Source organism: Dermacentor andersoni, chromosome 10 (genome assembly GCF_023375885.2).
Source record: "Dermacentor andersoni chromosome 10, qqDerAnde1_hic_scaffold, whole genome shotgun sequence".
Lineage (NCBI taxonomy): Eukaryota > Metazoa > Arthropoda > Arachnida > Ixodida > Ixodidae > Dermacentor > Dermacentor andersoni.
The window spans coordinates 82,303,670-82,319,215 of record NC_092823.1 but is presented as its reverse complement, the minus strand read 5'-3'; the positions used below and the strand labels follow the sequence as shown (position 1 = coordinate 82,319,215).

The 15,546-nt window shown below is 46.2% G+C and overlaps 1 protein-coding gene across 2 annotated transcripts in view; it reads right to left on the bottom strand.

Moving 5' to 3' along the window:
* Window positions 1-8,630: 8,630 nt before the first annotated feature.
* LOC126544174 (putative diacyglycerol O-acyltransferase Mb3761c) overlaps window positions 8,631-15,546 on the bottom strand; it is a 560,147-nt gene continuing 553,231 nt past the window's right edge. For both annotated transcript variants that reach the window (XM_050191407.3, XM_072284905.1), the window contains one exon: window positions 8,631-14,294. The gene's annotated coding sequence lies outside the window, so the exon portion shown is untranslated. The remainder of the gene's footprint in view (window positions 14,295-15,546) is intronic.

Genomic DNA, 15,546 nt, shown 5'->3' with positions numbered 1-15,546 from the left:
CGTCGTTCTGTCTTTAACAAACAAGGAAATGCGCATAATGGGTTGAGCACACGGATATATAGAAGGTTGCGTATTTAATGGAGAGAGCAAAATGACCAACGATTACGATACTCCCTAATGCGAAATTCGAGCGCAGCTGGATACGTGTTTCATTTAGCGATATATTGAGGCAAAGAATTTGAGACCGAAATCAACGCAGCGACTTGCACTGGGCCAGTGCCGTCAGTGCAATTTATTATTCGATTTGCTTTTTTTTTTGCTTTTTCATTATGAGTCTCTGTGATCATTGTGCTTTATGTACTTTTTTTTTTCAAATGTGATATGTGACATCTGCAACGTGCCTGTTTCCGATATGGCGGTGTGCAACTTAGCTGTGTGCTTTTCTTTTTTTCATTTTTTCCCTCTTTCTTTCTTTTTTGTCGGCCTATAATAATGTGTTGTTGACTTACACAAATTTATGCAAACCTGCAATTTTGATGCTTGTTTTTCTTCTGTACCCCCCCCCCCCCCCCCCACTGTAATGCCTGAATGGGCGCTGTGGGTACTAAATAAATAAAATAAATAAAATAAAGTGCCTTCGCAGAGAGAGGGCCGTATGAGAATTCTGGCATGATGAGCGGCACCGAGCTAGCTCTGCATGACGACCACGACAAACGCCAGAGCAGTGGCACGAGCGCGAGCGGCAGTATCGGAACGCTGGCATGATGAGCGGCATCGGAGCCTGCAGCGGAAAAATTTATACGCTGTGATAGCTGCGATGCCAGAAATCTGCACATTTAAGCGTTTCTACACTATTGCCGGCTGCCATTATCTTTTGTGTCCACTAAACCCGGCCGACTATTTAAGACGGCAGAACCGCAACCCTTACAAGACCTGTGCTTCTACGCAGCGAAACAGTCTTAGGGCAGCCGTGGCAGTTCGGGAAAGGCGAGATCGAAAAACGCCTCTCAGCGGTCGCCTTAAGTAAATGATGGAGGACACCCTTTCACCACACTATGTCAGTCACCACGCCTGACATTCTAGGCGTGGATGTGACTTCATCCTCTTGCGCGCTTTCCCCCCTCCCGATAACTGCCGACTCCTACTTGGGTCTTTAAGGAAATAAAATTTTTTTCTCTCTCTCTCGTGCAATCTTTATTCTATAAGATACAGTGCCCGCAGCAATGGAACCTATATATGCGTGTTACCATTCTGGCCAGCACTGAAGTGTCTGCCTTGACTGCTAAGAATGTAGCTTCAAGGCAAAGTAATGAAACGCATTTCAAAGACATATCTGCGACTTGACACCACCTGGCACGTGAAAGAAAAAGCTTAAAAAAATTATGTTCAGTCTGTATTCAAGCAAACTGCACGCCTGAGCCAATGAGAAACAGAATGCGGAATAAATTAAGCCAACACGAAAACGTGACTCGGTTTTCTTGTGCGCACACGATCTTTCCGTGGAGTTTCCAGGCATCCTCTTCAGCCCTACCCTGCATGGAGAACAAACTACCCTGCATCGTTTTTTACCTCGACATTGTCTTCGTGAATCTATTTCGCAGCCTTTGTCATAACTGCAACGAGACTTGAGATGGCCTCTGTCCACCTAGATGCCTAGTTAGCTGTCATCGGCGAGTAATGAAACATCGACACGCTACATAAGTTTTCAGATGAAGTCACACACGTCGCGAAACATGATTTTATGTGACGCTTCACTGCAGGCGATAGCGGTGAATCTTGATAGAAGAGTACGAGCGCAATTTGCAGTGTTAGAAGGGTATGGCTATGAGTATTTAGAGGCTCTTTCCTGCCTAATTAAATATTGTGAATGGTATGAACCGCAAGCTCGTCTTTCCTGCTGACCGGTTTTATTGTCTACGTTGCGGTTACTCTTGCTTTCTTTGTCCTGATATTTAGTACGAATAATACCCTTCTTGGAGTGTATTGCGAAATAGCAATGCGTGTGCATTGCGAAAAAAATTTTGTGCTCTAGAACACAATTTTTTTTCCCTACACCATCAAGAAAAAGAAACTGCCATCGTTGGGTATGGGCAGATCGCCATCAGAGATATGAGCTCCTGCTTAATTATAATTATTAGATATAGAAACGCACAAGCACACAAAGGAAACAGGGAGGCAGCAAGCTGACAACTGCCACCGAGAGGGGCGCAAGAGAGAAAGAAAAAAATAGGAAAGACAATAGGAAATAAACAAATGAGAGAGACACGAAGAAATGAAAGTAGGAACACGGAAAAAATGTCTATAGATGGGAGGCCAAATCAGTTTTCTGCATGAAAGGCAGCAAGGTTCTATGAGCCTGGTCGCCTCGAGCAGCACTCCCTCTCCGAAACAGGCAATCCTCAAGGGGTCGTACACTTGAGTGCAATCAGTCTATATTCCTTAATTAGCAGTGCACGTTGTGTGACGAACGCGGAACACTCCAATATAGGGTACTCAAGTGCCTCACAAGAGCCGCAGGACGTACACGGCGGACTGTCTACACGTCCTTGACGATACGAGCGTTCGCGCACCAACACAGAGCCAACTGTTAATTTCACTAACAGTGCTGTACTACTACGAGGCAAGCCACAACCACAAACACAAGGAGGGAAGGAGCCGTTTGCAATACGGTGGTCTGGGTGCTGCTTTAAGAGGTATCGGAGGATGAACACACGGGCGTTGTCAATCATACAGAAAATTTCTGGGCAGTCACTGCCGTCGTGAGCACAACTCGAAGCGAGTCGATCAGCCTCTTCATTTCCAGCAATACCCATGTGCGAACGCATTCACTGGGCAATGAGTGACACCCCACGAGAAGTAATTTTGATGGCGGATTCTATTATACTGCGTAGAATTGGACTATTGGCATTCTTTCTCAACAGACAGCTAAGGGCAGCGGGGGAGTCTGTAAGTATTACGACCTTTGATGTGCTTATTTCTTTCTGCACGTACTTCAGCGCAGCATCAATCACTGCCAGCTCCGCAGTTGTGGATGAGGATGGATCAGGTGTTCGAAATACCCTTCTTATGTCAGTTGGAAGGCAAAAGAATGCTGTTGCAGCGCCTTCAGCGTCGCTGCTTACCAAAGTGTCCGTAAACACTTTAAGATGGTCTCCATATTTTTCAAATGAGTGCAGCTGGGCCAACTGGAATAATCCTGAAACAGGCTGGTCAGACATTTTGTGTATCTCGGGAATCAAAAGATGAACAGGGAAGAGGCATTTGTTGTTGTGTTCGTTCGAAGTTGTCAGTGAGGTAGTATATCCTGAAAACTGCCAGTAATGGCAATGAACAATGCCGCCATTTTCCCCATGCGGGAGAACGGTCGCTGAATCAGCCTCCTAATAAGTGCTTGACCATCTGATGCTCGGTAGAGCATCTGATGCTCTACATGATATACCGCCCTATCGTCTGCTTGCCGCCTCAGGGACAGCTGGTGTGCTTCAGTGAGTTATGGAACAGACTGCGCCTCCCGAGGTAAGCCAAGAATCACTCCGAGGGCAACACGATGGTGCCGTTACAATTGGCACATCAAACTAGGCGGCACGTTCAACACTTTCAAGGCATAAATCACGCGAGAAAGTACAAATGATTGATATACCTGTAGTGTTGTCATCTGGTCCTAGACGTCGCCCCTAGCAGTCAAGTTGGCCACATACCTGAGTAGGAACTGCGATTTGCGTCGTGCAGAGGGGACGGCAGGGCGCCATGATAGGCGATCGTCGATAATTACGTCCAGATAACGGTGTTGTTGTGCCCAATCTATCGGTTTATCTCCGAGGTATAGCCGGCTCATGGTTTGACGACCGCGTTGTCAAACGCGGTCGTCACATTTGCAACGCTGAATTTCATTTCACATTATTTTTCTTTTATCATGCGCAATAATGAGTGGTGATGCTAGCGATAACAGCGACGCGGCACCGTCCTAGCTGCGACGCACGTTTGAAACAATGACGAATTAGAAAAGAAATGGTTTGTTATAAAAGGCGGCCTATGAACACATGCCGTTCAGTGCAGAGAGCTTTACGGTACGCGCAGCGGCTTCTGAAAAAGTATGGTGCTCCACTTTTGCAAAAGAAGCGTAGCTATTTCTAAAGAGGTACAAGTGCAATATTTGCAGCATGGCAAATCAGCACGCTATCTCGGCCTTTGAAGCAGATTATGTGCGCTCGAGCGTTGTTAGCTCTTTTGCATTGGGCTGAAGATACCTGTTTTCATGTTTTCATTGTGTATGGAGTCCTTAGCATAGAAAGTTTCTTGCTTTTTATTAACATTTATAACAACGCTTCCTTGACCTTAGATAAGAAAAATAGGCATTACACGAAGAAACACAGCATCTCCATAAAAAACCTTTGAAGGCTCCAGTATTGCTTACACGAAGGCGCGTAGTGTCTACATTCAATATATTTGAAGCCTCCAGTATTGCTTACCTTCTGCCTGTCATTCTACGTATTGTAGGAACTTCCACTATTTCCTCAAAATATAATCTACAGCCAAAGGACATCATGGATATGCAAGGGCAAAGTTCCAAGTATCAGAAGACGATTGCAAGGCTTCGAAGACAGCAGGCGAAGGCCCGCAACACAGTTGAAATGCTTAATTGACTGAGATGCCAATACTTTGCAGCTGTATAAGCAGAGACGCACTGGAGTACACATTCGAGATGAGGAGATGGTGCGTGCCCAATTATTTTTGTAGCCATGTTATTTTGGCATGCAAACATTCACATAATTTTGCTATCTTATTTCACCCTCTTTCGCAGAAGTACAAGAAAAAGCGTAATATTTTTTCCTGCAAAAACAATCACATGTTGAACAAATTGATTGCTGGTGTGTCTGTGCAGTTTTCTTTCGTTCTTGGATAGTTGCAACACGTCTTGTATGTATTTTGCTTATGTGAAGTATTATCATCACGTCATTAATTTGCTAGTATTCTCCATTACTTGCAGTAGTTCCTGTTTCCACGCCTGCCACTTTTCTCACAACGTTTTTGCAATAAAATGTTTTCTGCTATTTTCATGTTCTTGGCTGTGCAGCAGGTCGACTTATATTGAAGGAACATGGCACATTTATTTACGATACTCCTTTTGGTGTGAGTTACTAGAAGTACAATATCACAAACGATAAAGTTCTACTTCCTCAACAGTTGGCATGATTTTTGTGCTAAGTGACAGTTTGAAACAGCAAATATGAATTAAAATATAATTAACATAAAGTTAAACGCCTTGTCGCGGCGTCGTCGCAACATATAAACAGCGGCACAAGCGCCTGAATGAAATCTCTCGATTTGTGCAACGTTATGGGTCACAAAAGATAATAATAAAAGAAACGAAACTGAAATCATTGCCTCAGAGATTCGGCGGCGTGCAGCCACCATCTTCGAGGCTGGTGCGTTGCACGGATTCCGCTGGGTGCGCTGAGAACGAAAGTCCACCGCAGGCGCCCATGTGAGTGTCTACTCTTCACGTTTCCTATATTACTCTATGGTTATATGCCGTCGAATCAGAGCTTCGTTTATAGCGCTGCGCCCTCCTGTAAGCTTGCGGCGATAGTGTCATTGCAGGCATTCAACCCCTACAGCGCGCGCTTGAGTTTGTGATGCCGTGTGAGTGCCACCGTAAGTTTCGGTGGCGTGAATAGTCTCCTGCCTCACGCCGAATATCTCGCTACGCTTGGCGGGCTCACTGAACTAATCGACTAAAAAGTAATTCTTAATTATTATTGCGATAACAATTATGTGGACACTCCAAGCGCATTTGTGCCGTCGCCGCCGCCGTGATGTTCCGCATGAAGATTAAGAGCGATAAAATTGTCGCCGCGCGCCGTATGTGCGAGTGAAAGAGTGCGTGGGTGACGAGTTCCCTGTCGCACGCGAGGCACGGGGTTGAGGAGAGGGAGGGGGGGAGGGGGCGTACTTCTCCGGCGTTTGCTGCGACGTGGCCAAACTGCGCGCCCGCGTGGGCCTCATCTTCACAGCGATCTGCGATGTTTTGCAGAGTGCGCATAGTGCCGGTAGCTTCGTATGCGCTGTGCTTTCGACCTTCCATTCGCGCTGAAGCGAAAGAGGCAGGAATGTCAATTCGATCGCTGAAGCTGGCACGATTCCCCACTGGAGTATTTCGACAGCGAGTTTCCGCGCCCATCGAGCGGGAGGTGTTCATGTTTACCTGTGCACTCGTGACACCGAGCTTGTTAATTCAGTTAAAACGCATTGGCGGGCTAGTTGGTTTGCATTCATGATCCAATGTGAAAACGCGACTGAAAGAGGAAGTAGAAAGAAACAAAGAAAGAGAGCTGTCTTTTTGTGCCTGTTTTTATCTACAGTCTCGTTCAGTCGCACTTTGGCATTCTATCATCGTTAATTTAGTTACTAAGCAAATGTTTACAAGTTTAGACTTGTAGGTAGATATAAATCTACATACTAGTGTGCTATCGCAATTGGTTCTTCGCCTTTCGGGCAAAACTGCCACTTTTAATTGAGTTCCTATGCCGTAATTATGGATAGTACAGCTACCGAAGAAGCAAGAAAAATTTCTCCTACGATTACGATTCATCCTAATGCCAAATTTCAGCGCAGCTCTCTAAGTGTTCTCTTTTTGCGATATATTGACTGGCGCGGACAATCATTCTCGTGCGGCACGTTGCAAGCTGAGCGAGGTGTGGCGCGACTGCCTCGATACTCGGGAGATCGCGAGTGGCAACACATCGGTGACGCGTGGGCGCGATTGACAGCAGCCGCCGCAGACAGACCTCCGTCCATGCAGTGCTGTTTCCATTCAGACGACGCGCGCTACTCTAGCGCCCTCTCGTAGCCATCGTCGCCGCACAGCCCGGTTTGGCACTTTGGCCACACCCTCCTGCTCAGCTTTAATTCCGCCTCATGCTTCCTCTGCACCTTCATCGCCTGTTTTTCTGCTCGCGCTCATTTCGCTATCGCCGTCTTTCATCTCCCGCTCCGCTCCGCGTTCGCTTTCATCCTTCGATGTGCTTATTCGCTCGGTTACGAGGTAGGATGCCCACGCTCGGCGCAAAAACGGGCGCCTAAGAATCACCTAGGCTAGGCTGTATCAGGGACAGAGCCGCCGTGGAGCACGTGAAGCGTCGTGTGCATGCTGCAGAGGGTGTATGCACACACAGAATTGACGCCAACGCTGCTCTGGACCCTAGCCCGGCGCTGTCGGGTCCGCCGTACTCGTAAATGTTTCGGGCTTTTCCGCTTGACTCAATAACGTGCCCATGCGATCCCTATAAAGACGGACACGCTACGCAGTGGTAAAATGGCTTGAGTATCTTGTTTGTGTTGTGCATCCTGTCTGTATCTTGCTACGAAGGTTCTTAACTCTGTTTCTGAACCTCAAGTGACGAAGGAAAGTGCGCCATAGCCTAGAAAACTAGAAATTTTTGCAATGGATTGCGCATATTTGTAGTCGTTATAACTACTGATGAGCACAAGCCTGCATTTGATAAATACATTATACCTATTATGCCAGAGTGGTCTCTCCCAAACACGACCACTGCCGCTCGGATTGATAAACCTACTGCCCAGTGATGCTTCTCTGACAGCCGAGCGAAACGCCAAATTTAACTCGCATTGCATCCTGTGTGGCGCAGCAACGGCCACATCTGCGCTCGTAACACGTATGACGAACATTCAAGTAGTGGCTTCTTTCCTCTACATATCGACGTCAAAGTGAGGCGCGTGGGTAGTACTGTTACAAAGATACAACTGATGATAGCGTAACATGATTTCGTCGCATGAACATTGAGCAAGCGAAGTGACCACCTACGACCGAGCGGAAAGACAACTGAAGCGAAAAAATTATCGTAGAAACTTCTATGGTAGTTGTCTAAGTATGCGTAAGTACTGGGCCACTTGGACATCTCCACGCAGCCTGGTGTCACTATCAATGTTATGAAACTTAATCCAGCCAGTACAAACGACAGCACTGCGGCGACACGAACTGGTGCGGGCGGCGGTGCAAGGTGCATTGATAACGTAAGAAAAATACTGCAGGTGGCGGCGCCAGATGCTCGGATGACGTTCCGACCCTTATAAGTCGTTATCGCTCTTTAGCGCCTTATCCAGCCGCGTCGAACCATTATGTACCGTGACCAATCGTACTCAAGGGGCGGTTTGGTATGGCACGGTAGCGCGGACCTCACCTTGAAAGAGATCAGCGATGCCGAGAAACAGCGCCCGGTGCTCGCATCTTCACGTGCTGGGTTCTCGCTGCTTACATAGCGTTCAAGATAGACGCGCGGGCCCGTATCTTGAATGCGATCTGCAAAAGTTGCAGTGTGCAGCATGTGATGAGGACTCCGTGAGCCCTGTGTTCACGCCGCTTCGTTGGCGTTGATGCGAGAGGCAGCAGAAACGGGAATTCGCTCGCAGCTGCGGGCGTTACCTCGGAAGCGGTCCTCTTACGGGTCGGACGGAAGGACGGTTTTATCGTAGGGTAAGCATAGAAATGCTTACGGTTTTAGTAGCGTCGCAGATTTCGTGTTTGTGCTCCTTCAGACCTGTTGGAACAAGAAAGCACGGCTTGAGTGCTCAACGTGGTACCTGAGAGCTGCGGTTTTGACGCTTCAAACTAAGAAGTAAGTGCCGTGACGACAAACGAGAGGAAACAAACGAATGAACAGAGGCAGCAGGACGGTTTGTGAGACGGTCGTCTCTTTTTTTCTTCGTTTGCACGTCAGACAGTCAACATAAAGGTCATCGTTGGACGTCTTAGGAAACACAATTAAAACTGCACTACCTTGAGATGAGCTGCCACTCCGTCGCTGAACAATGTGCGCGGTTCACCAGTACACGACCAACACATTCACCACACCTCGCTGCGTATGCAACCGCCGGGGCAACACATCAACACTTTCAGATATTAGTAACTACAGTCGAACTAGGAATGGTGGGTAATGATGCTCTTCGGGTTGTCTATGGTTTCCTTTGTTCGAACGGCGGTCACTTCACATCCGGTATTCTCCGAGCGTTCACTTGACGCTAAGACGTCGCCGTCGCAACCATAAGGGTCTGTACTTCCGACGAAACGGTTGACAGATGAACTGTTGTAGACACAGCACGAAATGCGTCCACTGCCTGTATGTTGTACAAACATCAATCGACAACGTGAGGAACGATGACATGTTGCGACAGCTGGTGGCGTTGGCAATCGGTCATGGCGTATCCGGATGGAAGGTTGCGGCAGGGTGCTTGCTCATTTTCTAAGTTTCCTTTGAACGAGCCCTGAAACACATTTAGTGAAAGTCTGAATACTTTTCTCTTCATCGCGTGGTACGACGAAAGTACACGGCTATTTGGAGACTGAGCAAGTGCAACACGCCCAATTCAGAATGGGGTATAATTCACCGTGCTTTTGGCGAGTTTTTATCGCTAGTTTATTTTGCAGTGGCTATGTCTTGTGAGGGGCGACCAACAAAAAGTGACATTTAACCTTCAGGCCGCTCACCGCAGTGTCGCCGCAAGATGCGACAAAGACATATAAAATTTGTGAGATATAAACACTATTTCAGGGCTTCTTCAAGAATAGCATCTATTCTAACATGAGGCCTCGAATAAACATACAAGAGTCAGAAAGCGCATTTTCACTTTGAAATGTCAGTGGAAGCCTGCAAGGATTTTCCACCTGCTCAAATCCACGCTACTACGTAGTTTTTACAACAAAGATACCTATTGATCTTTAAAACTAAGGTTTGACTCGAAATACACATTGACCTGACAGGTTCTTTGACACTGCTTTTTTGCTTTTTTTAGACGCTTGCATATTTGAAAAATGTTGCTAATGTCGGAGAATCTAAATCTAAACGTACTTGACGTGCAGAAAATCGATAACCACTGTCTTCTGTAATTAGACAACATCAAGCAACAAATCACCCAAGAATCACGCAGGAAACATCAACAGTAGTCCGAAACCTGATGCATCCGAAGCCAAGGTTTGTACAAAAGGTCTTGTCTTCATCAGGTTTGACGAGAACAATACATCTTGTCGAAAAGTTTCCTCCATCGACACCACTTGTTCGACCACTGCTAGTCCCTTCGTCTCTGCATTCCTGTCAACCAGGCATCAGTAGATCACACCGAAGAATGTCGCCAAAATCCTACGCGTGGTCATTTTGACACACGCGACAGAAACTTACTTGAGAGCCTTGATTTTGTATGACAGAGGCTCCGATATGCCAGCTCCCGCTTCGAAGCCTAAAGGTTGTTGGGCCCTACCGGGCTGGCTGCAATGTATTCCTTAATGTTCCCTTTATATCGATGACCCTCCCAGCTTGGCATATGCATTTCATTTCTGTCATTAGGGACATCTTTTGTGGACCGCAGTACTATGCGTTTTAGTATTTTAAGCTGCTGTTAACATGTATTGGGAACTTCCATTTCATTATCACTCAAACATTCTGCCAAAAGCTGCACGCACACATGAGTTCGATGGTTTATCATGTGTTCGATGTGCTTATCATATGTGAGTGCGAACAGCCTGAACAACGGAGGTACCTTACACAGTTATCTTTCGGCACTCTGCCGAGTACACGGTAGAAAAGTTGAGAAAAGTGCAACGCTAGCGCATCTCTAAGTGGTCAGGGATGCCACGAAGTATAGTTTTCGAAGTGCTAAATCACTGGACTTTGTCTGCAGCACTGGTGCGAATACTGCAGTTTCCTTTTGAGTACATTCAAAGCATTACAATGGACAGTGTTATGTAGGCCTGGTCTGTACGGTGGTACTACACTCCAAACGCGGTGAATATCATAGTAGTTCAATAATAACAGATGTAGATTATTAGTACTCTTACACAATAAATGACGGAAGCTGCCGTGGAGGCTTGGACATTTTTTTTATGTCGGGGTAGGTATGAAATTGGCATCGATGTTACAAAACACGCGAGCTTAATTTACATTTAACGCGCAGCGTCATGATATACGAGCTGTAAGATGACGTATTGCGCCACAGTTATCTGTGTTTCGCTGTGTGACCTCTAATCCAGGCGGCGGCATAGTTACCCCAGCCAAAAAAAAAAAAAATTCGAAACATGTTAACTTGGGTGGGTGTTACCATCATTCATTATACGCAGCACTGGTTAAATTCAAATGGATGCAAAGTTCCCACGCCCCCCCCCCCTCCCCCAATGCACGGCATCAATGTCTACTTCTGGATAGAAGCAAATAAATAATTCGGCAAAATAAGCAAACATAGACTACCACTTGCGATCATGCGTCAGTATAGAATCGCTGCGTGTCAACCACCTGTACTGTGCAAATCCCGCATATAATAATGACTATAATGACCCCATTTCATCCCTTTTCATATTCTTTTTTCTAACGCTTTTATTTTTGCCGCGCTCTTCTTTCCGTCTTTACTTCCCCTTTCCCTTCCCATAGTGTAGGGTAGCAAACCGGAGGTTTTAAGTCTGGTTGACCTCCCTGCCTTTGTCTCATTTGCATCTCTCTCTCCTCCATATCTTTGTAAACATGCCAAGTGTTTGGTGCTGGTTATGTGATGCTGCAACGGCAACCCAATCTCCGTCGTGCGAAAATAAGCACATCGCAGCATTTTCTTACAACGTGCAAATTCAGGTGAACACGTAATTGAAAGTCTGTAGCTGAAGCTTAGTTTTTCGAACATTGTCGGGGGGAAACGCCGCACTAAGTTAGAGCCTACTTAGCAAAACAGAGTTCCGCAATTGGTCATTGTTGAAGGCTCTTGACATTAAACGACACTGGAAAAGAATGATTACTTAAGCTGTATTTGTATCTTGCGGTCCCGAAATATCAAAACGGCTACTCTTAATGTGAAAAGCGGGTAAGGAAACGAATGATTAAAGCAGCTCGTCGTGGCGTGAGGATCTTTGACAGCGTAAAGTCAGATATCTAGTCAACGGTTTCTGGGCCAGAAAGTAGAGTGCATTTTCGAGGAACAAACGACAAAATGTAGCAGGTCTCGAGGATTCGAGAACATCTTCTGCATCACGACGGCCCGAACAGAAAGAACTACTATGTTACGATCCACTGTGACGTTTGGTGCCGTTGTACAGGCACGGAATTGAAAAATAGATTTCTTTCATATCAACCTGTTTTCGCCAATTGAAAAAAAAAAAGTCGTCTGCTTCAGAGTTGCTAATTAGTGTCCCTTGAGAATGCTACATGAATTCCTTACTAAGTTAGGACTATTTTCCTTTGGTTAACTCGTGGTGAGTGCTCTGTGGAAATTGTTTCTACCTGAAATCCTTGCTATGAGCGTTGCATACATCACAGGGGCAGAAAAGGTGATAGGTTGGTGTGGCAACAACAAAGAACACGCATGAAACCTAGTTTTCTAAGGCGCTGGATGTCGAACAACTCCTTTGTGGAATTGTCCAATGCCGGAAGTTGGTGCGCGTCTTCTCCCGCTGTACTTAAGGTATAAATATGAGCGAACACTGATTTTGACGGCGTCAAAGGCATTACCGACACTCGCGTTACGTGACGTCATCAGGACATAAATGAAGATGGGCGTTACTGCACCGCAACCCGACGCGACTGAAAATTGGATGGTGACGGTTGCTTCTTTTGGTGTGACCTGTTTGGAAGGCGCTATCCCCTGTTGGTGACATCACGTGGTGACTTGACACTTCAATAATACAGGCGGGCCAGTAGTAGCAGTTTTGGTGATGTTCTAGTGGAGGCTGCAGGTTACGAGTGCACGATCATGTCGGCAGTTGACAATTAGAGGATGTGATCAAACTAAGTACAGCATGTTCATGGCTATACAGAGATAGTACAGAAGACTTTGACACATCTCTATGCAACAACAATGCCTCCACAACTTGTTTGGATTGAACTGTAGTTCGCGTTCGGTAAGTCTATTCATATGGGGTGGGAACTGCTGAATAAGACGCGAATGCTGTGCAATGAGCCTGCGTGGTTCCTAACGTACGTGGACACGGTCGCAGTGTAATCAACATCAAATGTGGTCCTACTTGTCCTGGCATCATGACTGGCGATAGATGCGGTTGACCACAAGCGGTTACAAATTACATTAAGGTGCAGATCACTGGTGCGTAGAAGTGAAAAATTAGAAAACGTGAGACAGCGCTTAGCGCAACCTTCAGAGTTACTGCCTGATTACTCGCGTCATATTGCAACCATGACTATTACTTCGCCAACGACGATCTAAAACATTGAGTTCCGGTAAGCTGCCTGCTTTCTAGCGTCGTAATATAGCGACGCACTTGCTTCGAATTCACAGCACAAAAACGTCAGAGCCCGTTTTGACAAAACTTCTCTTACGTGAGTTCCGCTTGCGATTGCCCATAGCCACTGTAGTCCTGTCAGTATCACGTCTATAGCTGTGATATTATAGGGTGCCGTAACTCTGGCCAACAAACAGGTGCGTAGACGTTTTGCTAATATGGGACCAACGGCTGCTGCATCGATCGTAGTGTGTTACTGCAAGAAAGTACCTACTTTCGATCTAAACACTATAACTATTCTTAAACTTTCTTCTTACACTTTCTTAGGGCTCACGTTCTCCTCGCACAATATACGCCCACCTGCATGCATTTTCTGTCTTCAAATGCCGCGCTAGCTGCATTCCTGTGAAGAACCTTGTGTCACGCTGATGCGCGCATGCTATTCCTGACCTGAATGTCCCCGGCGCACAGGGTTAGGGAAATTTAGAAATGCAGGCAATATAGTTGACGAATCCTGTATGAGGGCAAGATAAGCATGAAAGGGTGCAAATATTTCAGAGTGCCGCATAAAAAAAAAAAAAAAAGCTGTCACAATGTCAAGTTTCAATTGCCTCTCTATGGAGTTCCATTTCAACCACTTCGTCAACCACTGCGGTCAATAGTCCGTCGGCAGTGGGCGAGGATGGTCGGGTACGAAAGCGGGGATGACTAGCGGTGGACCGTCCACGGCAGGGCGGGCGATAAGCCAATGATAGCGTCACTTCCTTTGTTGGTGCGCAGGCTCCTCGGCAGAAAGAAGCCTCCCCTGGGCGGGGACACGTAATGTACGGGCACGACGCACAGAACGTCGTCGGCAAAGTAGAAGTATCCGTAGCGAGGCTCGGCGGGCAGAAAGACGCCTTCCTCCGACTGCTGCTTGCTGCTGTCACTGCGCGGGTCACCGACGGCGACGCGGCCTGGCGTCGTCCCGAGGCGGAGTCGCGTGGCAAGGAAATTGGAGATGGCCGACGCCACGTCCGGCACGAGCCGGTACGGAGGTATCTGCCGCAGGAACAGGTGTCCCAGCACTCCGTGCTCCAGGTTCGCGCACGTCTCCCTCGGAAAGCGGCCGTTGGTCGCTTGGTGGCCCCTGCGAGGATAGCGAGCAGCTGTCGTTATTATCGCCAGAGAATTCCTAGGGACTCTAAAAGCAAACCACTGAAACTGTATAACGCCCCTCCGCAGAAGGAACAAAATATTCACGCGGTGCTTTTTTTTTTTTTAGGACTATGCGTTATTTTGAAAAATCGCCTGCGGCAGGAAAGATAATTTCGCTCCTCGAGCTGGATTACTCGAAGAAGGGAGATTACTTCAACCAGAAATCGAAATTATTAACCGAATAACCGAACGAAAATTCACTAATTATTTTTCGAACTAATTGCTTTGGCGCAGATATACCAATTTGCGAATTCGAGCCGGTCAGTAACCAAGGCATATTGACATGGAACTTCTGAGCGTGACATCTGCTTCGCAATATGCACCATGGTAAAAATGGTAAAAATGCACTGAGGTAAAAATGCACTGTTCTACTTACTTTTTTTAACAAAAGGCCGTTTAATGCAATAAAACACAAAAATAACTGGTACGCCTGCGTATTTAATCGCACCACATTGGGATGAATCTCTCGCGACTGACGTCATCCTGAAACTTCGTTCCATGTGGATACACCTTTCATCCGGGCCTGTCCTTGGTGTTTCCTCCTTTGTCCTTTGATGTTTGAGCGGTTACATGATGCATTCCAATAGCGACCACCAACTAGCGCGACTACCCTGTTAAACTTGTGAACTCGCCGCATAAAATTCTATAATTATAATTTGCGAAGTCAAGTATTTCATTAAACATCTAAATTACGTATTTTTGTTAATTACATCAATATGCATTTCAATATATCATGCAAGTAATATCCGTCACTTGTGTATACCCTAGCTTAGATACTATAATTACATCAACAACCCGCAATTTTCAGAATTCTCTATAGTATAGCAACAGGTATATTGATTTTTATTCAGTATCTATGTGACATAAAATTACTTTTTCTTCTTTGGGGAAATGGAACAATTTTTACTCTCTTTTCAAGGCATTTTGTTTATGTCCATCTTGTTTACATCGCGTATACGTGCGACTTGAAGTAAACGGACGTTCGCTTAGAAACATACAACGAACTGCACAACCGTTACACTCTACGATAACTAACTGTGTTACATGTACCGTTAGAAGTAGTCAAGAACTGTGCAATGAACGCCGCAAGAAACACTAATAGAAGTAACCTTAAGAATTAAAAAAAAGTCGGCGATGTGTTTGAGACAGCAAACGCATAGACGCAACTGGCACATTAACATTAA